The sequence below is a fragment of the Etheostoma spectabile genome, chromosome 5 (assembly GCF_008692095.1).
Source record: "Etheostoma spectabile isolate EspeVRDwgs_2016 chromosome 5, UIUC_Espe_1.0, whole genome shotgun sequence".
In the NCBI taxonomy this organism is placed as follows: Eukaryota; Metazoa; Chordata; class Actinopteri; order Perciformes; family Percidae; genus Etheostoma; species Etheostoma spectabile.
This window is the reverse complement of record NC_045737.1, coordinates 21926610-21954150: the sequence shown is the minus strand read 5'-3', so window position 1 is coordinate 21954150 and position 27541 is coordinate 21926610. Positions and strand designations below refer to the sequence as shown.

Below are 27541 nucleotides of genomic sequence, written 5' to 3'. Positions count from 1 at the left end.
ATGAATACACATCATATGTACTTAATCCCCATGGGGTAAATATCGATTAATTCTTTAGAACTATTAAAATGTCTTGTTATCCTGTGATTGCACAATAGTTGAGCATTTTTCTGTGTGAAAATACAGTGTTACTGAAATAAGTGTTTTTCTTCCCCTAAACTGTCTTTAGTAGCCTCATTGTGACGTATTATGTATCAGCAGATGGGTTTTGTTAACTGTCCAGCTGCCTAATCTCACTGACTCCTCTTTTGATTAACTGGCCTGTGTCATTCACAGTGAACAGTGAGTAATACTGTATATTTATATCGGATCGAACCACCAATTTTGCAGTTGAGGACCGACCCTGTCTGCACTCTGAGCCACATGCCATCCCAAAAAAAACACAGAAGATTACATCGAACATTCCTGTAATGGGGGCATTGACTTATTATCTGGGTGCACTTTAAATCAGCTACTTTTTGCGGAATTTGACTTTTACCTTACTGTACTAAAATAACCACCTTAGTACTTCCACTTCTCTCTTTAATATTTTGGTCCGTCTTATAGTCCTGCACTCATAATTCACTGTACTGAACCTGGAAATGTTTCAAAAAACACACTATCACTTTCAAGCCTGTGGCTGTTTACCAGTGTTTGACTAGATCCTTATAATCCTCACTTTCCTGTCTGTTTTCAGCACAATCCACAAGTGACTCAATTATGAGATGACAGAAATGGCAAAATACAGTCTATGCTATTAATGCACATACAGCTGCAGTTCTCCCTGAAGTTACATATGGAAAGGTTTAGAAATTGGCAGTATGTTAGCCACAATTTCTAGATGTAACTACACGTTTATTCTTTTCCACATTACACCCTTTGTAAACTGCCTGCTGTGCCCATTAGAATACTAAGAGAAGAAATAGCAGATAGATTCAGTGATTGGCCAGCAACAGTACAATGGCAGTTACCACTGTAAATGGGCGCTGTTCCTTTCTCAGCTATCTGTATGATCCACAGGTGAGTAGCAGCCATTAGGACTGGCAGCAGCAGCAGCAGTGGCAGTTTTAACAAATGATGCTCCTCCAGTGGTCCAGCTGTAATACACACAGCTCAGCAGGCTTCAAATAGACATCCCATCACCTACATCATATTGTTATCTAAAAGCACAACAAAACACCTGCAAATCCAGCAGGCTGAGACCCAAACTTGCCAAGTCCCGGAGACCCACTACAGACCATCTGTGAGTTTGCTATTTCATAACAAATAGTATGTGAACTGGAGATTGTGAGTGTGTATGCTTTTGACTTATGTTTCATTAAGTATAAACATACATACATATTCAATGTTAGGATGTCAATCACAGTGGTAAAATGTAACAAAGTACATTTAAAAACTATACCCCAGTGTTTGTACTTTATTTTCCTTGTTAGAGTTTTTTGAGGTGAATTCTTCTTTATCTGAAGTGAGGTTCATGAGGGATAGAGGGTGTATGTGTATAAATGGCCACCATGCAGCAGTAAATAGAACGACCGGTCATATATATCAATTTGGGAGTCTTTGTAAATTGACCTGTTCTGTTGTTTAGGATGTGTTGGATTGTAAGGCAAATTTGTGATTTATAATTATTGGGCTTTACACAGTAAATAAAATTGACTTGAGTTGACAATTTCCAATATGCTACTTTATAACTTACTTCACATTTTAGAGTAAATTGTAGTTTTTCCTCAATATTTCGCAGTTTTCAGATTTTACATACAAAAGATATATCTTATAAAACATGACGCATTTACCTAGCTTGACCAGTTCAGTACTTTAACAAAGTACATTTAGCTGATGATACTATTATTAAAAATGGATTTTTACTTGAGTCAAATGAATGCAGGACTTTTACTGTTTTACTGTGTATTTATAAATGATGGTGTTACTCTAACTTCCATTTACGTCAATGAATAATTCCAGCACCATGTTGTACTGTATGTGGTTAGTGTACATGGGTGCTTACCTATATATCTAAGGTTGCAGAAGGAGAACTTTTGAAGTACATTTTGCTGATAATACTTCTGTATTTTTACTTGAGTAAGATTTTGAGTGCAGGGGTTTACCTTGTAATGAAGCATTTATTACATTAATGTATTGGTACTTTCACGTCACTATCACAAAGTAAAGTACTTCTTCCACCACTTATGTTGCGTCACAGCTCTTCATCGACAGGGAGAAAGGAGAAGAAGCGGGGTGAAGTGTCAGGAAATTGCTTCATGTTGTTACAAAGATTTTAATGCCAAGCAGTGTCTAGAGGAAGGTGGGCACAGTTCCTTTTACCGTCTTCTCAGACCAGCACAAGAGTGTGAATTAGCTGTAGAGAATTCCTGGAGGCCAGTAAAATGAGCAGAAGATGTCTTCTAAGGCACTGGGAAGGCAATGTTTAGATCAAGTTCCAGGGGTTGGAGAGAAGAAGAGACCTGCTCTGTCTTAGTGAGTGGATAAAAAAAGCATGGTTGTGGAGCTGATCTGAGTCCCTGCAGAGTGGCTGGTGTGTGTCTGCTGTCATTCCCAGTTGCTAAGGGCTAGTTGCTCTATTTCAACTGCCTCTCCTCCACACAGAGTCCTACTACGCCTGGGACAACTTTAGCCAGATAAGCTCTGACATGAGCATATTTCCAGAGTTCAAACTAACTGGTGTATATCTTGTCATTATTGAGCTTGAATTATACACTGCCCACCCCCTCTACTTAGCAACACTTCCACTTCAAAGTGTGTGTGTGTGTGTGAGTGAGGGGGAGAGAGAAAGAGAGAGAGAGAGATTGCAACATTTGCTTTGCCATTGGCAGATTAAAATGTTTTTTCTCATCTGGTTTATTATCCATAATGAGTCACCTGCACGTGTCATCAACACATCCATCACACAGAATTTTAGTTCAACTCAAATGAGCCTGCTGTACATTATACTGCTTGCATTTTCATATGCCTCAACCAACTCATTTGTTTATAAAGAACATCTTTTTTTTAACAAACTCCACAAACAGAATCCAAATCTGCTAGAGAGAAACAACAGTTTCAGAGTGATTATGCTTTCTCACGTGCAAGGCCCCACCTGATAGTTTAATTCCATTATGGAAAATGTGTTTTGCTTTTAAAGGAAATTGTATGATATCAGATGAGAAAAGGATAGGCAGGCATGAGCGCATTGGTTTACATAAAGAACAGCAGTATAGTGTTTGGCAGTGCTGTACGGAGCTGTTACAGTAACAAGACTGCAAAAGTGCCTGACAGGCCACTACGCAGGAGCACAATTACACACACACACACACACACACACACACACACACACACACACACACACACACACACACACACACACACACACACACACACACACACACACACACACACACACACACACACACTACTTCTTCACAGGTGGCCTGTTATTATGTAATTATGAGCACAAAGCCACACACACATGAACCTTGTCCCTCTGGAGCTTACATGATCTAGATGTCAACATGTGTATGCACACTGTAATGTAATATGCGTTTGTGTGTCTGAGAGTAGAGGCAGGCTTGCAGTTTTCAATCTGACAAATTTATGTTGATTTTGCAATATTTTAAGGCAAAGGTGTATGTGTGTGTGTGTGTGTGTGTGTGTGTGTGTGTGTGTGTGTGTGTGTGTATTACAGAGAGGGGGGTATGTATGTGGAGCATGCATCCCATCAGATGGTAGCCTTAATGTAAGGAACAACTTTTTGAACTTTACTGCTGTTTTTAGACTAAACTTAATGGCCTCTCTGATGAGATCAGGGTCAAGTAAAGGGCCAATTTGTTAAAAAATCCAATGACCGGGAAGCACATGTTTCTGTGTGCGCGTGCGCGTGCCTGCCAGACTGGGACCAAGATGGACCACCTGGGAAGAAAGGGCAGTCCAGAGACCAGAAAGAATAGACAAGAGAGGCTTTGAACCTGATCACATTCCGATTCGCATCGGCTGTACACGAAAAAAAAAAAAACAGCATCTTCAATGTGTCTTTAACATCACCACTGACAGTTTGCACGACTACAAAACGCCAGTAAATCTTATTTAAATTTCTAACTTACCTTTAACATTTTCTTTATTTTTTAAATTCTGTATCGAAAGTAATAATAGCGCCCGTTCTTTCTTCTTGTCCAACGCGCATTCTTATAAAATGCCGCTGCGTAAAAATAGAAATACAGTTGTTCATAACTGGCACCAATTGATACAATACCTCCCGTTCCAAGGACGTAGCTCCTCCCTGCATATGAGTGTGTGTGTGTGTGTGTGTGTGTGTGTGTGTGTGTGTGTGTGTGTGTGTGTGGGTGTGTGTGTGTGTGGCGGGTGGGTGACAGCTGGGATCGCTGCGCTCCGCTCCAGTCTGGTAAGAAGCTTCATCTCCAAATAGGATGACCGTCGGCTTTTGTGGAAGGGACTGCATTCAGCTCTGTAGCTAGGTCTGGGACACCGGCTTCGTTCAGTTTACCTGAGGGGAGTTTAAGAGCCAACACGTCGTTTTTTCTTCTCTAGTGTGGATTTCCGATGGATATTCCGATTTGAAGAGGTGTGATTTCATTGATTTGAGCGCGGCATGTAACAAAAAGAAGCGCACGAGAAAAGTAGCGCTCGCATTGTTATTCTGAAACGAGCAACGTCTGAACTGCTTTGAGAGACATACCACATGGATTACTAAAAGACAGAGCTGTAATACCACTCCAAGGCATACCCATTCATGAGCTGAAGGTAAGATTTCTTTGTTTATTTCAAACTTTAGGTGCGCTTATAGCCCGTACCAGTCTTTCTCCAGCCCCGGAGGATTGTTTTCTACAGCTACTAGGCTGCCGGGCGACAAGTGCACATGCTTCACAGGGCTACTGTATTAACTTACGGTGATTTCGCGTATTTATATAACATTTTTAAAGTTATAATAAAACAGAAAGTGGCTATTTTTTCAATTCAAATGAGAATTGCGATGATTTCCTTCAACAAAAATGCATTCCGCCGATTCAAACGGACCACAATTCCGTGCGTAATCCCTCTTACATATGGAATAACGAAGTGTCAGCCTCAGAAGTCTCATTGCGGATCACACTGAGTCTAAACGCAAGGAAAACAATGTCAGTACGTAGCAGGTAGGCTACATGCACGGCAAATAAGAAATATGCTTGAGGGAACTTGCAGGACTTGGACACAGTCCATTTTCCAACCTTGTTGACTCTCTAAAGATATAATATAACAATAGCCGAAAAAGTAGTTTTAGATTCAAAATAAAAATTGCAGAATTTATATGAGCCTGACCACATTCGTGCCCGATTTGTAATGAAAACAAAAAGTGCTTGATCCATTATAACAATGCACGATGGGAATTTTTTATTTGCCAATATTTTTCACATGTTTGGAAATTCAGAATTAGTACAGCAATTTACATGTAGACTGATGACGCTTTCTGTTTTCAAAACTATTCTGAATCAAAGAGATTGTGGATTAATTATTATTATTGTTACTGTTATTGTAATTTTACATGCAGAATGTTTTTTAATTGTTCTTAAGTTCTTAAGTTCTCTCTGTCCACACACACACACACACACACACACACACACACACACACACACACACACACACACACACACATAGGGTGTGTTCAGGGATTTCAAGCTACCAGGAGGTGGAGTGGTCACTATTACTCTGGCCCAAAAGATCAATCAAATGTTTGTAATTTTGATTAGGAGACAAAATTGCACTGGCCTCAGAAGTGGATTTGCCATTAAATGAAGTGCTGCTGCACATTATTTCTTTAACAAGCTGGGAGAGGAGATAGAGACCCACAAACCACATCCAGCAGCCTGACTGCACACACCCAGTCACTCCAGTGGTGGTCTCTGATTAGCGTCTCCTCTCCTCTCCTCTCCTCTCCTCTCCTCTCCTCTCCTCCCCCAGTGTGTATGAAAGAACCCCAGAGGCACTGGGAAAAGCTGGAAAAAGGGTTCAACAACTCTAAATGTAAGTTATAGATTATCAAGTGTGCAAGGGTGATGACATAAATGAATGGGTGAATCTAAGGAGGAATAAATGCCCACAGAAAAATGTGCCTCTGATCAGCTGATTGTCAGCAGCAGCAGCAGCAGCAGCAGCAGCACACAGTGTTTGTAAACATGATTCTAGTTTCAACCTGTACAAAAAAAGGAAACATTTCATGCAGCTCTAAGAGGGTGTTGTATTTCATCTGTTTTCCCTGAAATCAATGGAAATATTTGGTACTCCTGTTTGTTTTTTCATCTTTGACCTCATGTTTTTTTGCAGTCAGTATACTATTGTGTTGGGTATTACACATACATGTTTTAATATATCTGTAACATTTTATCACTGCTCATTCTACAATATCAGCCTCAAGGCATTCAAATCTCCTGGAGGGATTTTTTGATTGGTGCACAGGCTGTAAATCCCACCTCATTGTTTTCATACATGTATACAACACCACAAACCAGAGTTCTAATCTTGCTATCAACACATTATACATTGACACATTGTAGTGCTGATACATGAATTACAGCATGATTACCTTTGTTACAGCAGTCTGCCTGTTCTCCTCCTGGAGAGGCAGAATAGAGCAGAGCGACCAGTGTTGTTGCTTGTATTTGGAGCAATGCGCCGTAAAGCATTTGATCTGCAGATCCCCTAACAATAGCAATGGGGATGGCATTGTGTGTGACTGATGTGGATATGTCACACTGTATGTGTGAGAGAGAGAGAAAGAGAGAGAGAGAGAGAGAGAGAGAGAGAGAAAGAGAGAAAGAGAGAGAGAGAGAGAGAGAAAGAGATGGAGAGTTAGTACAATATGTGCCTATGCCAGTTAAGATGCAGCCTGAATATAGTACATTTGAATAATTGATATGTGGCTTTGCTCCTGTTCAAATGAATTGGTGCTCTATTAGAAACAATGACTGGTCAGCTGCTGCGAACCATGGGTCCTCACTCAGACGGTGTAAATCCAATCCAGCATTCAATAGTATGTGTATTTATGCATATTTCATAAAAGCCATGTTTTATTGATGCACATCATATGTGTGTGGGGGGATGTTTCTTTTTCAAACAATTACTCTAGAAATCTTTATAAATTGCAGCTGCTGTGATTTCACTGCCTTAGCGCTAAATGACCAATCCCTAGATCAGTCGTGGAACATTTAAAAAAAGGGATAATCATGAGTGTATAAATAAGTATATGTTTTAGTCCATATTGTTTTAAGTCAGCATAATCCATGAAGCTTATATTTTAAGCTGCCCATCACAGATCTTACATGGCACATTTGCTGATTTCAGCCGTGCTGGTGATTCAGTCTGTTGCGATTCAGAATGTTACATTACACACCTTCCTCTCTTTCTAAACATTTGACTTAACCTTTTGCTGCTCTGTCTCTCTCTTTTTGTGCTAATGATTTTCCTGGCCATTTGAAGTTTAAGTCATTATTTGATAAATGCCTTTCATTTTAACTAAGAAAAGCTACTGAATGGTATTGTGAAGGATCAGAGGATATGGCCAACTTTTGTCTAAATTTCCATGTATCTATTTTTTGTTGTTGTATTTGGGCCAGCAGTTTATTCGCTCTCTACCCACCATCCTTTCTAATTAAGTTGGAACATACCACCCCCTGTTTTTAGGAGATGATACATGATATGCATTGTTCTATAGGGACCTAATATAGCTCAACGTGCAGTATGGTCCAGTGTGCTCTGTTCACAGCATGGCTCATTGAAAAGGTAATCATTCGGTGATCACTTGCTTGTTGTTTCATGTTCTCTGTGTCTTACACACACGCACGCACGAAAGGCACGCACGAAAGGCACGGACGCACGAAATGCATGCACGAAAGGCACACACGCATGCACGCACGAAAAGCACACGCACACACACACACACACACACACACACACACACACACACACACACACACACACACACACACACACACACACACACACACACACACACACACACACATTCTTCCACTTTCTAGGTTTCATTTTTATGTTCTATCTGGCTGCTTTCCTCCACTCAGCCTTAACCCTTCCGGCTCCCTATAAATGACTCTACAGTGCATCCATTGAATTAACCGTCCATGTGTTAAACACTCTTCATACTCATTGCATTAGCATAATTGATTGAGCGTGTTGTCTGTGCCAAGAAAGCCAGAGGCATGAAGGACCAGGCGAAAGGCTTATTTGGGCCAGGCGCCGCAAGTCAGTGGTAGAATTGGCTTGTCTGTTGGTATTTTGGCTGTTTGTCCTTGGCAAAGCTTTGTTGTTAGAAATTAAGTGAATTGAAAAGTGATAGCCAGCCCATCTAGGAGAAGATTGTTGAAGAGCCAAACTTCACCATATGTGTGCCAAATAAAAAAGCAAGCAACATTTAAAATTGGCTTACATCAGGTTTCTCTTCATGGAAGTTTTATATTTTAAATAGTTACATGCAACATTAACACGCACTAATACCTTTGTCACAGCTGAGTTTGGTCGCCTGTCATTACTCAAATGGAATGGAGAGGAAATGCATTTGCAGGGATAATCCAAAAGCAGCAGGGCTTTGTGTGATTGCCATGGGAGATGGATGAATGACTGGCCTTCAAAAGAGCCAAGTCTTGTACTAAAGATCAGATAATGTGAATTGTGGTACACAGCATTAAAATATGATGTCCTAGTTCCCGTCCTGCTGTTGTGTTTTTACAGGTGAGAGCAGCCAGCTGTGATCCATGGAGATAGCCACAGTCTACTAAGAGTCATTAAGGCTCTGGTTATTTCTGTGGTTAGTTTGCTTGTCAGAAACCAATAAGGAGGTGTGTGTCATTTAAGCATAAGGTATACACTGCCACATTCCTCTTTTGCTCTTTTAGCTGTAACTCTGCTGAAAACTCATGTGTTTATATGTGGTAAGTCAGACCTTTTGCCTATTTTCTGTGTATATTACCACAAAGCATGAAGGGTGGCTGATGATGAGGGGGGTTTAAGTGTGTTTTCTCATTTTGTGCACTCTCTGTGACTATACATGCATGTTTGCGTGGCGTTGTTCGAGTACATCTGTCCCTCCTCCCCAGGCCCCAACGATTGGCACTGCATCTCTCATCTATTAATCATAGAGAGCGCTTGCTCTCTCATTCCGTTGCCATAGTTTCAGGACCTGAGACAGTGTTGGGGTGCCTGGCTGCCTGGAGAGAGAAGAAGTGAGAGGAAGAGAAGGAGGAGAAAGGAGCAAAGGAAAGGACTATGGAGTGTGGTGTGACTATGTTGGAAATTATATAAACAGTGTAGCGAGGGGAAGGCAGAACAATTGAAATAGAGCAGAGGAGGAAAGAGAGGAAGTGATTGAAAGAGCAATGGCAGGCTAACACGCTGAGCAGACCCTCACACCATGGATGAGTGTGCTTCAAGAACCAAAATGGATTACATTTTATCTCAGCAATGAACCCTCTATCTCCTTCTGTGCATGCATTTTCAGTCTCTCTCTTGCAAACACACACAAACACACACACACACACACATACACACACACAAACACACGCACACAATCTCTCTCTCTGCGCTGTTGTTCCTAAAAAGAGCAGAAGAATATTTTCACAGTAGGCATAATTTTGTGAATAGCGTGTTCGTGGGGCTGGTGCGTCATGAGTGTGCTACAGTACATTGAGCGGCTGTTTTTTCACCTTACTTTACAATGGAAAAGCCTTCCACTGAGCTGAGATGGAAGATAGGCCAGGGCCTCCTGTTTCATGCTCAGTTGGATGTGTTGATGGTAATTCACGCTGAATTCATGTGTTATTCAATGATGAATTACTACGGAACTAAACCATGATGGAAATTTCCAAGGCAGGGAATGCTTCTTGCTATCAACCTTTGACTCTCTGTGTCTGTCTCTCTGTATTTATCTGCTTGTCTTCCTCTCTTTTTTCTTTTTCTGTCCTGTTTTCTTTCTTTCTGCCTTCCTCCACATTTAGATTTGTTTCCTCTCTGTGCAGAAGTAATAATGAACATGGCCTGCTACCTTCTGAAAAGGGCTTCTTGTTTTGGCTGTAGGCTTTGTTCCTCCCATATGACCTCATAATCTCATTTGGGTCTTTTAATGGCTAACCATGCACTAATGTGGTCATTGTATTATCGCCTTGTCTCATCACATCATACCCTGCTCAGAAGCATTTCCAATGAAAGCTTTTGGAAAGGAGGCAACCGGCACCACTGTAATCATGGGATTCTCAGGACCCACAACCTCCTTTCTCTCAAATGCGTGTACACAATTGCACATAAACTCACTCATACACACACAAAAGTGCACACAGATTCGCGTACCGGGGCAGTTTCTTTTATGTTAGAGGAATAAAAGAAATAATAAATTGTTATTGTTGCAGTGGTGCACTGTGAGTGCCAATGGGCAGAAACCCAGTACCTGAATGTAATGTACACTGTGTAATTCTCCCTTCACTGCCTCTGGACTTTTTGCAGGGGAATTACCATTAGGGGACAGAAGGACAAAGGAAGAAGTGATAGGGTGCGTTTGCGTTTTGTGCTGATGGCACTAGGGTGCTCTTGTGCCTTTGAAGTGATGAGATTGCAGGTGACATCATAGCAGTCGCATTCTCAGGTGCAGCAGGTGAATTTTCCAGGTGGGGGGTGAGGTGAAGTGTGTGTGTGTGTGTGTGTGTGTGTGTGTGTGTTTGCAAATCCACCTTTTAACGCTTATGAGTATCTGTGGAAGCCGACATGCATGGCTGTGTGTGTGTGTAAGTGCTTTTGTGTGTGTGTGTGCGTGTGTGTGTGTGCATCAGTCATCAAAGCAGGGGAAAGCCAGTGTGTAAGGTGATCTGTATGCTCATGGCAGAGCAGCAGTCATACTCTCCCAGAGGCTATAAGCCTCACTGAATGTGGAACAAGCAGCTTCTTCTTCTACGGCCCCACTGCTGGTTTCCATGCGCGGGCCTAAGAAGGCTAGACAGATTTAGTTTATTATCTATGTTTCTGGATTTCTTCCACAGCAACAACGAGCTCAGCTCAAACAGGCATTGACTGATATCCTCGACAGCAGGTAATTTGTAACAACCATCCCTAACTCATCTGACAGACTGATGATGATGATAGATTGCTTGTAATTGGCCCTGGGTGAATATTAATTATTTCCAGGTGACTGGTAAATCTTCCCAATGACCTGTAGTTATTCTGACATAAACATGAAACATAATAAGGACAGACTTTCAAATTCAGCCACATGAAAGCAATCAAAGCTATTTAGATACGTTCAAGTTTTGGATAATTGTTGTTAATATCCAAAACCATAAACAACCAATATTATTTTAGTTTTTATTCTCAGTGTTTGTTACAGCAAATATAATCTTTAGAGTTTGCCTCAAACTTTGTTAGAAAATCAGTCTCCTCTTGGTCACAGTGGCTGGCAGACTACAAGCAATTCCCCTGAGGGTCCTCTCTTTCAGAAGCCAATCAGGCAGAACTCTGAACAATATTACCTCTGTGTGTGTGTGTGTGTGTGTGTACATTTATTACATAGCTAATGAACAAATTGCAGCCATGTGGCATGGCCTGGTTGCGTGGCTGGTGAAAAAAAAAAAAAAAACACAGCAGGCTCCACACACACCACACACACACACGCACACGCACACGCACACGCACACGCACACGCACACGCACACGCACACGCACACGCACACGCACACGCACACGCACCACACACACACACACACACACACGCGCCCAACCACAAGGCCCCAGTGTTCTCGGCCTGTCTGTCCATCAGCTCATGCGGAGCACTGGGCTGGGAGTACTTATCATCACTCTGCTGAGTGGAGGCCTCACACACACCACACACACACACACACACACACACACACACACCAACACACCACACACACACACACACACACACACACACACACACACACACACACACACAGCTGCTGGACTGATTAAATGTATAGTGTCACAGCAGCCTGAGCCGACACTGGGAGGAATGGAGCCTGATAGGCAGACAGGTAGACAGGTATGCGTCTAGCCCTATATCCAATGAAAAACATTTAAATCATTTTAATTTGCTTTGCTGAATACCTTATGGAGGAAATTTGTATTGCTGCTGGAAGTATAACATTATACAACACAGAAATCACAGGAAAGAGGTCGAGGTGAATGGTTGGACATGCAAAACCCAGGGATTTAGTGAAGATGTCAATGCTGTTTTGCTCTCTCAATGTCTCATACTTTGAGTCAGCGTTGACTTTTTATGTATTTAACCATAGCCCGAGAGCACACTTTTAGCCTTAACCAAGTCTTTTGAGTTGCTTAAAAGCTAATATATGTTAACAATAACTATGTTAAAGTAATAGCTTGACATTTCGGGAAATACCACTTATTTACCTTGTTGCTCAGAGTTAGATAAGAAGATTGTTACCACTGTCATGTCTAAAAGTTATAGCCAGTAGATGATTAGCTTAGTTTGGCACAAAGACTGGAAATAAGGAAAAACAGATTTTGGCAAACCCAAAATGTCAAACTATTCATTACATCATGCTCAATTACCAAGGCATGATATAGATATGTTCAATATGAACATTTTGCGCTGACACTGAACAGTTTGCATAAATGTTCTTATATATGTTAACATTTTCATGTTTAATGCAAATTCCTGTAGTTGTGCATGAATTTATATTTTTGAAAAGGGACAGGCTGAAAAAAACAAACAGACAGTAATGGAATTATCCAGTAGAAGCAGATATTCAAGGGTCAGGGGACGTAGAGGAGGTAACTGGGTAGTACACAGGTAGAAAGGAAGGCAGCCTGTCAGGCAGAGTCACTGTAATCAAAAGAGGCTGGACGGTTAGCAAGGGAGGCAGGCAGTGAGTTTTCTTTAGACTCACAAAACAGAGGCACTCAACACATCCCCCTTTCAAAATGAATTCTTGTGAAAATAAATAATATTTCACCTCGCCCCCATCCATGCCCCTTTAATCTGGCTAGAGGTTCTCTGTATGTGGCCAGGTAATCAGGCAAGCAGGTTGATAGGCAGGAAAACAGACAAGCTGTGAGGCAAGAAAAGAGAAGTTGTGCCTTGCATGGCAATATATTCATTCATCCCCCACTCTGATAATGTTCGCAGCATGCTTGGCTTGATTCATTCATCACAGTCTACTGGGGGCCTTTTTGCGTTATTTGTTAAAAAGCCTCTTTGCTTTTCTAAACCTGTTACGGTTTTGATTCGTGTGGTGACTAGATTATTCATGAGGTTACTGCTTCTGGGTTTATGAAGGTGTGTGAGGCTATCTGCATATTTTTTAGCTAGTGTCTTATTTGTGTACGTATGCACTCTTAGTGCATAGATTGGTGTGTGTAGGGACTGAGAATTCTGCAATGATGCCTATTTTGGTCTGACTAATTTGGTTTGATTAGGAAGTGTAGCAACTGAATACTGAATCGCTGTGTCTTTTGATCTACTCCCATCCTCAACTAGTCTGAGACCGTCTCTTCTTTTTCGCTGATAAGTTCTTTGTGTTTGTTTCTTGTGTGATCTGTTTAATTTCATCCAAGTATCCCGACAAATCCTTCCTTTATTGATTGTGGTATCACCCAGCAATTGAACTCTTGATTATTTAATTGGGTTTGGAGTCTGAGTAAGGAGGCATGGCTATGTGCCCAGCTCCTCTGAAGGGAGTTTGATAAGTCAAAACTGGTCAGACATCATCAAAGAGAATTGTTCCTGTTTTTGGAAGAGAAAATTAGACCGTGTGTGTTCAAATTCTGTTTGCATTAAAGCTTTCAACAGCTGCTCTCAGCTGTTTGACAGGTATAGGAAAAACAGAAGACATCCAATTCATTAGTCACCCCCTCTTCAGTTTCCTATCTTTCTTTCTTCTTCTGCGCATTTGTGTCAGAGTACATGTGAGCTTACACTGGGTGCATGAGATCTAGTAATGCTTGCTGATCTAGTAATGCTAGCCTGGTAACTAGATAGGAACACAGGACGGCAGGTGAGGCTATCCAAACCCACTATCTGTTAATCATTTACGCATCGTAGCTATGTCTTACTAACAAAGAATGGCTCTTAATACAACATTGTACAACTAATTTTCTATCTTTAATTGTTTTTTTTTGTTTTGTTTTTTATTTAGATTCATATCAGAAGATTGAACAGGTTTCAAAACAATAACATTGAGAAGTTTTGGAGGATTATTTTTCTTGTTCCTCTTCACTGACTCGGTGTTAGATAGAGTAGTGCTTCTTTTGGCGTGTTTTTATCACATGACTGCACAAGTCCCTATCTTGGGTTTACACTGCAAAGTTACAGTATATTACATCACCTTACAAAGAAATCAGACAGTAAGGAGAGGAGGTGGGATGAGTCTTTGAAGGTGCAGCTCTGACCTAGATAAGATTGAGAGTTTGGAGTGTGGACTTGTGTTGTAGGCCTGTAGTTGTCATTCAGTCTGTACCTGGCTTTCATCTTCATCCTTGTGTGGTGGATTGTTCGTCTCTGTTCAGTCCTGTGAGGTGCACTCATCCACTGAATTCCCTCAAGCTGACTGGTTGATTGTTGAAGACTATCTAGAACAAACAGGTTTTCATGCAGCCAGCTGATAAGATGGGACATAGTGTTGTGTTCACACTGGCGCCACTGCAGCAGCCATCTGTATCACACATTAACAGGTGAAGGACTTAGTGTGTTTGCAAGTGGTGTGTGTGTGTGTGTGTGTGTGTGTGTGTGTGTGTGTTGTGTGTGTGAGAGAGATCTCTTGTTAGTCAAGCTGTCTAATGCTCGGTGACCCACTTTTGTAAACAAACAGTAACAGAGCACAGACTACTTGGACAAAGATATTTGCTGTCATTTCAACACTGTGATAAATGATTTGTGGTTACATTACCAATGAAATACACATAATGCACACTTGCAGGTCCTTACACATACACACACACACACACACACACACACACACACACACACACACACCACACCACCACACACACACACACACACACACACACACCCACACACACACACACACACACACAAACAGTGAGCTAAATAAAGCAGGACCTACAGCCAATAAACTTGTGACAGCTGAGCAATTAAATACAAGTCTGAAATACACCCTATGGCACAATTTAGTACATAGCTGGCCTCTTTTTATGGCTACCACCGTTTAATGCCTTCTAGTAGTACATATTGGCCATTGCTTTGTACAATATGAGAACAAAAAAGCTTATTTAAGTACAATGTGGGAGCCATGTAAGCACCACATACATTACATGTTATTTAAATTTCATTGAGGTGATATATATATATATATATATATAATATATATATATATATATATATATATATATATATATATATATATATATATATATATATACTTTTCACCATTACTGTAACCCACTCATTATTCCCCACTTTTTAATATTTGAATAGTTCATATCTCATTCTGGGCTGTGAGAAATGCTGATTGCAGAAGGCAGAAAACTGCAGGGTTTTAGCTATTTTCATTTCAATTTTACAGCAGCGTTTCACTCCTATTCAGGGTGATTGTCTGTATGAAGCAGCCTACATGGCCTCAATTACCTTGGGAGGCTGTATTCCTTACCTCCACCACTTGCATAATAAGGCATGACTCTTTATTTGAGAGCTCTCATTGCCTGTCCCACCCTGGAGGCAGTCCTTCATCAGAGAGATTTTCATGCTTATTACTAATAGCTAATTACTATAAAAAATACTGCCCGGGTTGTGACTACAACAGCAACCAAATAGAAAGGGTGAGCACTAGGGAGATGCATTTAATTAATTGATTGTTATTTGGAATCCTCTGCGAATGATTGGAGTCAGTGTGACACAACAGAGGAAGAGTGGCACTATTTTTATCTAAAGCACCTCACCGGATAGCAACAGAGTGGATTTTTAGCATGGATGAATCAGTCTGAACCCGCTAATATACTGTTGTAGTGTGCAAACTTTGAATATGTACTGGGATGTAGTGGCAGTGCTGCAGTTGATTTAAAATAATAGAAAGGGAGCAATGTTTAACATTCTGTTCTGACCGCGTGATTTCTCATCCACTTCTCATCCGTAATTCTTTGTGCCACTATATTGAGATTAAATAAAGATTGTGGTTGGGGGAGATATCAATTTTAGTGGCTAGAACAGTAGCCAATTCTCAGAGGCTTTTTATAGGCATTAGCAATAGTTATTCATTCCCTGGGATGCATTGTGTTACATCTAAGGAGGGTATAGGAGCTGATGGAGAGATTGTAATCAATGGAAGCATAAATACTGTTTTTTCCCAGTGTGTTTTTCCTCTTCTAACAAATTACCCCTACATTTGTCTTAGTCCAAATCGCTCCTATCATGAGTTCAGCTACTGGCTCAAATGAGCTTCAATTGTCATCATGTGATATGCTCATAAAAGTGCAGTAACAAAACCATTGCGGAAAGGTTAGTCATAGGAACAGCTTGCTGACTTCAGAAGGCCTGCCATATGCCTCAAGTAAACAAAGCTTAAAGAAGAGATTATTCACAGTGGCATGTAATGAGGAGCTCAGTGCAGAGAAGGGGGAGACCCAACAAGTGAAGAGGCTTTGGTTACGCTTTTAACTGATAGCTATCTCTCAAATGGATGCAGAGAGGAGTGCACCTGTATTGCGGCCATTTGTATGAGAGGACAAATAGTGTATTTTATTACCTGGTGGATGATGGAACTTTATCCACCTCTGAGGGGATTTTATGGTGGGGTTTGATGAACAAATACATGTCTGAGAGATAACAAGCTTTAGACAATCTTTTATGGCATTGTGATGGTAAGCTGGAAATTCTAGATGATGTGCATATAGGAGTGCACACCGACACATACATGCATGGGTATACAAACACACTCAGGCATGTGTGCATGTGCACACAAGCCATCATATATCATAGATATAGCCTCTCAATGTCATACATATATCCGTAGCTACACAGTGGCACACATTGCCTCAGGGTGAAGACATGCTTTGCTATGGGTTGGGTTGCGTATGTGTACCTCTCTGGTATCTACTATCAGGGTTTTGGGCTGGGCTCTGTGTATCAAGTGTCTGTGGGTCGGACATGTGCTGGGAGTCAGATGGCTTTGTGGTCAGATGAAGATCTGATCCATGAGAAGCCGGATTCTCTGACTCAGGTTTTTCTTTGTTTAGTTGCGTCAGATGCCTGCTGAAGAACACAATTAAATTATGAAAGGAGTTTAGCCAGGATGCATGGACTAAACTGAAACCGTTGGTGGATTGATCAATTAAGTAATCAACAGAAAGTTCAGAAAAAAATAATTTGATAATTGATTAATCATTTAAAAAAAATGATAAAAAACTTTAAAGATAAAACTGATTCTAGCTTCTCAATTGTGAGGATGTGAAGTTTTTCTTTGTCATATATGATATTAAACTGAATATATTTGGGGTTTGGACTGTTGGTCTAACAAACCAAGCAATTTAAATATGTCACCCTGGCTCCCGTGAAATTATAGTGGCCATTTGTCACTAGACAAAATTATGAATTGATTAATTGAAAAAACCACTGGCAGATTGCTCCATAAAATGTGACACAATACCATTAATGCATTTTGCAATTACCTTCATATAAAATAACATTTTATCAATATCGCCCACCCTTAGTGCAGCAATGTTATCTAAAATATAATCGATCTAATGCATTGTAATAACAGTGGGAATAGTAGACTTTACCCACTTCAAGCAAACATAAGATTGTTCTGGCTGATTGTTTTTGGTGCAATTCGTCAGAACCTTGTTTAAGTGCCCCCATCGAAGTTGTAGGGAGTCTACAACTTCGATGGGGGCACTTAAACAAGGTTCTGACGCAATCCTGCTCCATAATATAACACTTTGCATTGCCATCTGTTGTTTCCAATTTTTTTCAATCACAATATGCTCTGGAATTTGAACATCAACGTGCGGCCAAACTGAGACCTCTGAGCCATGGTTTTTAACAGCATGACTTTTGATTTCCTAATTTACAGATTTTGGCAGTCTGTTGATTATAGCATTTTGCCCTCTTTGTGATGGGATGAAAAGACATGTCACGGTGAGCGTAGGTAGATCTGATTGTAGGGTGGTTTTCCTGTATTTTTGTGGTCAAAAAGAGAAAAACATGATTAATTTAAGTGGTGAGTTGAGTGTTCAATCAAACCTATCTGATTGTGTTTCTGCCCACCCACCCTGCAGGCCTAGGGTGTAAGCTATAGAGGTCGATCACAAAGAGCCATTCAACGAAACTTCCTCCCCCAAAAAGATCAAATGTATAGATAAGACAAACAAACATGATATTTCCTCCTTCTCTATTTCAGTCGATATGGCCATTCCTTTGAATGTAGCGGACCCGTTCTCAGCCTTTAAGGTATAGAGATGCAAAGGAAAGTATCAGGTCGCAAGAAAAGCAGATCTAGCTCCCTGCAGGGTGTGAATTCCACATTTGTCACCACAGGAAATATTACTCACATTTATAGTTTGTCCTTGTACACATGCAGATAATTTGACCATGTAAGACAAGACAGGAACATTTAGGAACATTTTTGGCAAGAAGTAGTTGTTACCTCCGCCAAAGAGGTTGTATTTGGTTCATTTTGTTTGTTTGTCAGCAATGTTAATTAGTTTTTCTCTTTAAATACAGATAACAAGGACAAAAAATGTTCCCCCTCCCCCCATCCCACTTCCCCAGACCCTTCCCCATAACATAATAACAAAACATTATGCTAACAATACTGCATTACTAACAAAAAAGGGTGATATGAAAACACACAAAAAAGACAGCAACAACACAGCAGTACCAAACAAATATAAACACAAAACAAAAGATAGAAAATAAAAGAATTACATAAAAAATATATATCTGCACTATAGGTATTACACTCAATGCCATTCCTGTCTCAAAGGTGTAAGATTGTATCCTTACTGTATGTCAGGGTGTCTCCAACGCTTTAATTTTTAAGAAATGTAATTGAAGGTTTTCAGATTTCTGTTTCGCAATATGTAAGTTATCTCCCTGGTTGGTTTGTTTGTTTTTCAGCAGGATGAGGGAAATACTACAGGATTTTCATGAAACTTAGTGAAAATGTGTAGCATGGGCCAAGGAAGAACCCATTAAGTGGAAGTGGAGTGTATCCAAATTACGGGGAAGATACAAAAAAAAATTCACATTCATTAATTTTGCAAGATAGAGCATGGCCTTTACGGAGATCTGCACTCTCCAAGTGCCCTTCTAGTTGCTGTGCCGTATTTGAAAATGTAAATTGGTCCTGGTCTTCCCTCTTCCGCTACTACGCTTATTACCCAGTTCTTACTCTTTACAAACATGTTGTCAGAACCACATCAACTCCTGTGCATAAGGGGATGTTTCCCAGAAAAGGTCAGACTTCCACTGGGTCTTTAGAAAAGCAAATGGAAAAGCTTTCATGATTGGAGCACAGCTGAATCAGAATTCTGTTGTGGGGATCGGCAATAGAAGCAAAACAAACATTTATTTACATGAAAATGTCTGCAACAACTTTAAAATAGAAAAAAAGAGCAAAAGTACCTGTTCTCCTCCTTCTGAAAGATTTCAGTTGTTGACATTCTGTACAATTTGAAGTGTTTCTGTGAGCAGGAGGCGACCGTGGAGAAAAAAGAAATAGATCTGCCTTTGGTGGAGGTTGGCCTCTCAAGTGCACAGTAAGGTGCTCTTATAGTTGAAAATGTGTGCGAGTGTATGCACATCAAAAGTTTTGTTTCATGCATTTTCCCTGCGCTTATGCCCACCCCGCTGTGAGCCTGTGTGTAGTTAGGTGTGCGTGAGACCGAGCGTCTCTGCTGCTCTGTCGACCCCCTATGAAGTAAATATTGCAGCGCTGGGAAAGCAAAGCCAGGCGGAGCAGGCCAGAGCAGCAGAAGCAAAACAAGGCAGACAACCTGCACACAGACCCTTCTTTATACCCCATTAATAACACAGTTCCACGAAGGACAGCCTGAGGCCAGAGAAGGTCTGTCAAGGTAGTTCATTGTGCAGTAGGAAGTGAGTTGTTCAAATGGTAATAGCTGCTGGAGCGGGTTCCTTCAAAGCCCGTTTGTTTTAGTGAAAGTTGTAGTCACTCATTGAAGGGGGAGTGGATGGAATGTGACAGAGTGCACTGCTGTTTAGTTACTGTAGCTTAATTGACCCTGAGAAAGGCAAGCAAAGGCGGGTTAAGGAGGAGGAGGGTTAGTGCAGAGAGAAGCGGAGGCAGAGGAAGAGGGAGGGCGAGAGAAACAGACAAACACCAAAAGAAGAAGTTGAGAGAAACATAAGGAAAGAAAGAAAAGAGAGGACGCTCCATTATGGCAGAAGCAGCACTCCGCTGAAATCTGTTTATCTGTTCAGTCAACAGGAAAAGTCTTATTGGTGAACGCACAGCACAATGAGATGGATTCCTCTGAAGTCTCTTCTGCTAATGAGCCAACTTGTCCAGAATCATCATCTTTCTAATTATTTACTTCATTTTTATTTATGGTTCCATTTATGTTTTTTCTATTTATTGCATGCTGATCCGCTGTTTTCTTTTCTAGGTCAGGGAAAAGCTGAGTCGTGTCTTTTCTCATTAAGCTACATTAAGATGACAGTCACAAAGGCCTTGTGGCTCAGCAGAGAAACTGTTTTGAAGGTTTCTCTAAAATAAATATTTCTCACCTACTGGTGAGTACATGGGATTGCCAGCCTTACATTATGTGTCAGTCTCCTTATGAGGAGCCTCTCTTCATGGGAACAGATATATGCTGTACTTAGGCTTTGAGCTAAATGCTAATGTCAGCATGCTAAAATGCTTACAATGACAATGAAGATATGCTGATGTTCAGCAGGACATCATATCTTACATAATAGTCAATTCATCCTTTGGGAAATAAGATTTTATGTATATATATATATATATATATATATATATATATATATATATATATATATATATATTTGTATATAAATATATGTATGTATATATATACATATATATACATATATATGTCAACCTGCTGGGAATACTAGATGAAAAGTCAGAGGATCACCAACGTTACTAGGATTATTCCACTGGGGACCATGAGTGTCTGTACAAAATTTCTTGGCAATTTATTCATTAGCTTTTTAGATATTTCAGTCTGGACCAAATTGGTCAAACAACCTACAAATTGACATTGCCATATCTAGAAAAAGATTATAACTATCTAACCTAGTAACCTAGCTAGTTTAACTGATCAACCTTTCACAGTTTTGTGTTGAAAGAGTAATTTCTGAGATTTTGTACCCACTGGGATCATCAAGTTTATATACGCAGTCTTTGTTGCATCAGTCCCTTTGGAAGAGCGGCTTTGATAATACTTTATTTGTCTAAGCTTACAATTCAATGTCAAACTGTTTCTTTTTCAAAAGACACACGTGTTAAGTGGACAGAGATTGTGTGTGTGTGTGTGTGTGTGTGGTGTGTGGTGAGTCTGAGTACATGGGTGTTTGACTGTCTGACATTCCCTGAAGCCATTTCTAGGTGGGTCTAAGTGACATATGTGATGCATGATGACACAGAAGCCACACACACACACACACACACACACACACACACACACACACACACACACACACACACACACACACACACACACACACACACCACACACACACAGACACACAACACACCACACACACACACACACACACACACACACACACACACACACACACACACACACACACACACACACACACACACACACACACACACACTTATTCTGTGTTATTCTGTCTTTTACTCAAATGTTCATCAAAAGCCAAAATGGGAAGGTCACAGACTGAGACAGAATGAGCCAGAAAGTTGGTCCTGTCCCATTTTTCTATCTCTTCAGTTTGAAATATCTCTTCTGTCTCCACTCTACTCCGAGGTCAGGAGCTAATCAAAAATGTAGAGACCTCCACAGACCTTGGTCAGCCTTCCCATTATTTGGGTTAAAGCTAAGCTGCAATCGTTGTAGCTATTTTTAAGGCTCTGGCTGCTGCTTGCCCTGTACTTCCTACAGTATACCTCTCAGTGGGAACACAGAGTCATTGATCTATTGCCTAGCCGTCTTCTTGCACCCCCGCCCTTTATGCTTTCAGTGAAAACGGACAAAGCATCTCTACCCCGCAGCTTTCACCTTCAGATGGCATACCAGCTATACTGTGAGGAAATCACAACACACTGAACCTCTTGGAAGAAGTTTTAGCTTAGTGTTTGCTTGGTATTCTATTGATTGTGGTTCATAAATTATAGACCTTGAGACATTTGCCCTGTGCAGTGTTTGAGAATAGATAGGTATTCCTCAGGTATGTGAATTGAAAGAAAGATAAACTGTTGCCTGACTCTCCGGCCAGGCGTTAATGATGAACAAAGAGCACATGTGCCACTCTTTGAAAGTATCTTTTTCTGTTCCTGTATTGTTGCTATTCACAGGAGAGCATGTTGCTGTTTTACAATGTAACAACTTTTTTTAAATGCATTGTTTAATTAAAGAGTGACTGCACATTTTCTGTTTTGGATAACCCTTTACAGAGCTCGGGATCAGGGATCAGAAGCTGTTTCTATGGATAAAACCATGTGAAATGACTGATTACTTCATGCGCTTTGGGATGTATTGAGCACATAGCATAGTCAGATGTCCATCCAAATGTAGTGGAAAATCAACTGAATTTCCAGAAAATCTGCAAAAAAAATAATGCAAAGAATAGTTGTGTTATGTTTTTTTGCTGCATACAAATTGCCCTTCTAGGACAAAGAATGAACTGAACTGAACTGAATCAAAGTAATGTGTACTTTCATCCACTACTGTTTTCAGTATGTTAGTATTAGGAGTTTGGTCCATCAAGATAAACAGCAATTGATTTATGATTATTTATTCGCTAATTTTGTTTCCATTTCACGTTGGCACATTTTGTTTTTATTTACAGATCTACCTCACCTACCCTAGCCAATTATAAAAAAAAAATCCCTCACATTTCTGGAATTTCCCCCAGTTTTTAATGCACTAATTAAAATGCATATAAAAATATGCAATTGTCACAATAATACCTCACAGTAGACTAATTACTATGACTTTTGATGTTTATTTGATCAATTATGAGGTTAATTTTGCAAGATTAATCTGTTCTGGCTTCTTGGGACTCAGATCAGTGACATTGGGGGGAGGAGGGTGAGCAGCAGGAGAAAGATTACTGCAGAAAACTCCAAGGTCCACAAATATCCCACATTCCTCTCACTATCTCTTGGTCGGTGTCCGACTCTTCTCTCTTCTCTTGCATTAAGTTCTGCTGATGGTCAGCCTAGAACAGGTGAGAGGAGAAAATGGCACGTTACATTGTGGAGCGTGTGTGGGTGTGGGTGTGTGTAGGTGTAGGTTTGTATTAATGTGCTTAGTGAAGGTTAGTGCCAGACTGTCTGCATGTAGCTTGCACTTCTAATCTCCCATGTAAAAAGCCAATAGAATCTAACTCTTTGTCAAAGAGACAAACAAAAGGAGACTTAAGGGATGTTTGAATGTTGAATATCTGAAAGGCGAAAGCTAAGTCATTCAGATAAAATCCTCTTGAGTCTGAGTATAGACATAATGACTATGGATGATTTTGCCCCAGGAGAGTGTTTACCAAACTACAGGCGGAGATAAATTTATCTTTTCTGTAAAGGCTGATATTGAAATTAATATCATCAGTTTACTTTCAAAACCCCTTTATTTCGCCATTAAAGCTAATCTAGTGCCAAAGAGTGATGGGGGAGGGGTTTTCTGATATAACAATGCAACTATTGAGACATTTCATCTCTGTGACATGTGTTTTGGTTCACCAGCAATATGGGCTTGTTCATTCAAAAGCCCCTACTGCGCTCATACACTAGGCTTCAATCACCACTTTAGTTTACCTCCGTCTGAGGTTCTGGCTGCAGACTCTCCTGCTATGTCTTTGTTTGTTTTGGTAATGGATTCCAAGTTGCAATTGTTGTTTATGTCACTTGGTGATTGATTAGAAAAATTCACATTCTCTTTACCCCCCTTCCCCTCCCAAAGCTATCCTTGTATGCCTTCCAGGATGAACACACAGTGAGAAGAACAAGTTCCATCCTATTCTCCTGACAAAGTGACTAACTGGCATCCGGATGCTCGCTTTTGGGTTAGTCAGCTGTGCCTTTAAATCAAGAATGAGACCTCTCTGAAAACAAGGTTGAATCTGTGTGGCTATGACAGTGTAAGGTTGAGATTATATGCGTGGACGGTTTGGGGGTCCCTCTATTCATCGGCCATGTCACCCCATGGGGGAGGACTAATTGGTGGCCCCTAAGAGCTCACTGTTTTGTCCCTGATGCTCACAAAGGCGTTGCGGTACGATCGAGTAAAGCATGGGGGTCGAGGGAGGCAGCAGTGGGGACGGAGAGAAGAGCAGGTTTCCCATAGAATAGTTGGCTGGGATGAACTGGAGGGGGGCCCCGCCACTGGGTTGTAAGGGGACATGACACACTCATTCACTCACTCACTCACTGCCTCACTCACTCTCACACACTCTCTCACACACACACACACACACACGCACACACACACACACACACACACACACACACACACACACACACACACTGTCTCTCTCTCAGTGGGGGATCCTGGTGCCAGTTGCTGGCCTCCTCCTCTACAAATGATCCCAGGCTGACCCACATAGTCAGCCATGTGTGAGGCTTCCCTTTATATCGCAGCCCAGTTGAAACATTGAGTTATGGGTGTTCTCCGGTGCTCCCTGCCTTCTCGGCTGAGACTGCACTGGGGCCCATGTGGGCTGACATTGTTCACCCGACCCAAGGACAATGAAGCTGTTGGCTGGGAAGAGTGAGAGACATGGAAAGGTGGGGGGGAGAGAGAGATTGGTGGAAGAGAAAGAAAGAAATAAAGAAAGAAAGAAAGAAAGAGGGAGACAGAGAGAAAGAGATTGAGATGGACAGAGTGAATAATTGAGAGGGGATGGGAACGGTTGAGAGGTACACATAGAGAGATATGAGATATAGAAAGTATTTGGGGTAAAAGAGACAGAGAGAGATTGCATCTTTGGTAACGGAGGGTAAAGAGATGAGAAACTTAGATGACAGAGGTGATGGGAGAGCGAAAGATAGGCATTAGAGATAGAAAGAGTGAGACACCATGAGAAAGTATTGATTGTAGTGTGTGCTGGGTGTCTTCAGCTGTCGTAGCAGAATCCAGAGCGAGGTCATTAGTGTCTGCAAAGCATGAAGCCATGGACATCAGTGGCTCTTTAACAAACTCTATATTGATTGGGACTTACAGTAGAGGAAGACTTAAATGTATACCATGGGATAATGTCCTGTATGTAATTAGCACCATTGCTCTGATAGTGACATCGCACAGGACATTAGGGCTGGAGTAAAGGGGGAAAAAAACCTCAATTTCATAATTTCTGCCCTAGCAATTTTTACGAGCCTTTTAGCCTATCTGCCCTCACCGATATTCAATCTAGATTCAGGCATTTTATGCAGTTAAAAGCAGCTGATGAAGCTGATACTCATAGTTTATCTTAAAGGCATATAGAGGATGAATCAGGGAGTGGGAGCAAGACTGTATCATGGATCATTTAATGCATTTTCATTCTCTCCTCGTTTCCACCGCTTCTCCCTCTCCATTTGACCATGATTAGTGACTGGCCCGGCTCTCAAAGAGAGCAATATAATTGACAAATGACTTTAGCTAATCAAGTGATTGTAGTGATGATTACTGAGAGAAGTGTTGCCTCATATGCAGCTTAGCAGTTTAAATGCACACACACACAATTAAAAAGTACATATTTTCAGATGTAAATGTTGCAGGAATTGCTTTTTTTACACAGCTGCTGACTTAATATGACACTATTGCCCCTGTAATTTAAAAGGAATCTCATTTAAAAAAAGAAAGAAGTAAAAGTACAATGTAAAGAGTAGGAAAGGAGTTGTCTATTGCATGTACACTTGCCAACATCCACACATCTATCCACACACATGTCCACACACTTACTGAATAAGATGTTTACATTACCTAAGGCAAACAAATTCATCTGTCAGATCTCTATTTCTTGAAGAAGTCCCTGAAGACGTTTTGCAGCATCGGTGTCCACAGTTATAGATGAAAGATGGTTGAATGATAAAAGGTGCCTGGTTACAACAGCAATCCTACATGCAGCTGATGTGTGTCAGCTGTCATGTCTTTAGGCATATCTGCAAAGACCAAATACTTTTTCATGTTAGAAAGTAAAGACTTTGTGGAATTGTTATGTGGCATCTTAAGAAAGAGTTCTGTATCAAAGGCTTTGTCGCGGTTAATTGGTTGTAGCATTAAAGAATGTATGGCTAAGTATTGATTTACATGCATTTGTGTGCTTCAGTCGGTAACACTTTTATGTTGTTTCTATGAAGGTATTCTATTCTCGGCTCACATTCCTACTTTTACTAACTTGACTTTTTTCTTAAGACAAAGGATTAGATGGTTCTGACTCAGTGTGTCTGTGTGTGGGTTGTCGATGATGAACACACACACACACACACACACACACACACACACACACACACACACACACACACACACACACACACAAACACCATACCAAACCAGTAGCATGTCATCAAAAGCTTAGACTTAAGCGTTGTGTGTGCGGAGCACGCTCCCTTCTGGAACCTATTTCAGAGTGGGGGAAACCACATGAAAGTTCTACCCCTATTCCTCCGACCGTACCCCCATCCCTCCATTTTCCCTCTGCTGCTGTTAGAAGATTAGACAACTTTACTGGATCTTATAATCAGAGATGTCAACCACAGATGAAAATGCCCAGGCAAATGCATTTTGATAGCTCCCAAGAAGAGGGAGACATATGCAGGCCATTAAGCTTTTTCCTCAAAGACAGCTCCTGTCTCTGGATCTCAGGACTCCCTGAAAGTCTCTGGGATAAATGGAAGGTAATTACCATATCAGAGATCAAGACTCTGGGCTTTGACACCACTTTTTCAATTACTCAAAAAGGTTGTTAAGATGCAGATTCAACAAAATGTCTGAAACCCCTAGAGAGGGATACAGTTTCACACCCAAAGCTGCTTCTTGAGTTTCTTAGCTCATCACATTTTGACAGACAAAGAGAAAACGAAAGAGGGAAGGATAGAGGGTGGGTGGGGTGATGTGGGCTATCTATAATTCATTCTCTTCGTTAGCGTGACAAACTAACATCTCATAAGAGCTTAAACTTCTCTCAATTGAGTATTCTTGGCAGTGTGCTTTCATTTGTAAGCATGCAACATGCAACCTCATTCAATCTTGATTCAGGTCTAATTTTGTGTTGATAATGTGCATAGAGATTGGAAATTGTAAATCAGCTGCACGTTTTTTTTAGAAGTGAAACTTCAATCAGTCCTTATGACAAAGTGGCTAGTTACACAAATATACAAAAAAAGTGTGTGTTCTTCGTTTAAGCTTTAGTGCATAACTTTTTTATATTAAT

General features: G+C 40.8%; 1 protein-coding gene across 1 annotated transcript in view; it reads left to right on the top strand.

The window, feature by feature from the left end:
* Positions 1-4338: 4338 nt before the first annotated feature.
* sema6a (sema domain, transmembrane domain (TM), and cytoplasmic domain, (semaphorin) 6A) overlaps positions 4339-27541 on the top strand; it is a 107742-nt gene continuing 84539 nt past the window's right edge. Inside the window, 1 exon segment of the mRNA XM_032515648.1 lies at positions 4339-4731. The gene's annotated coding sequence lies outside the window, so the exon portion shown is untranslated.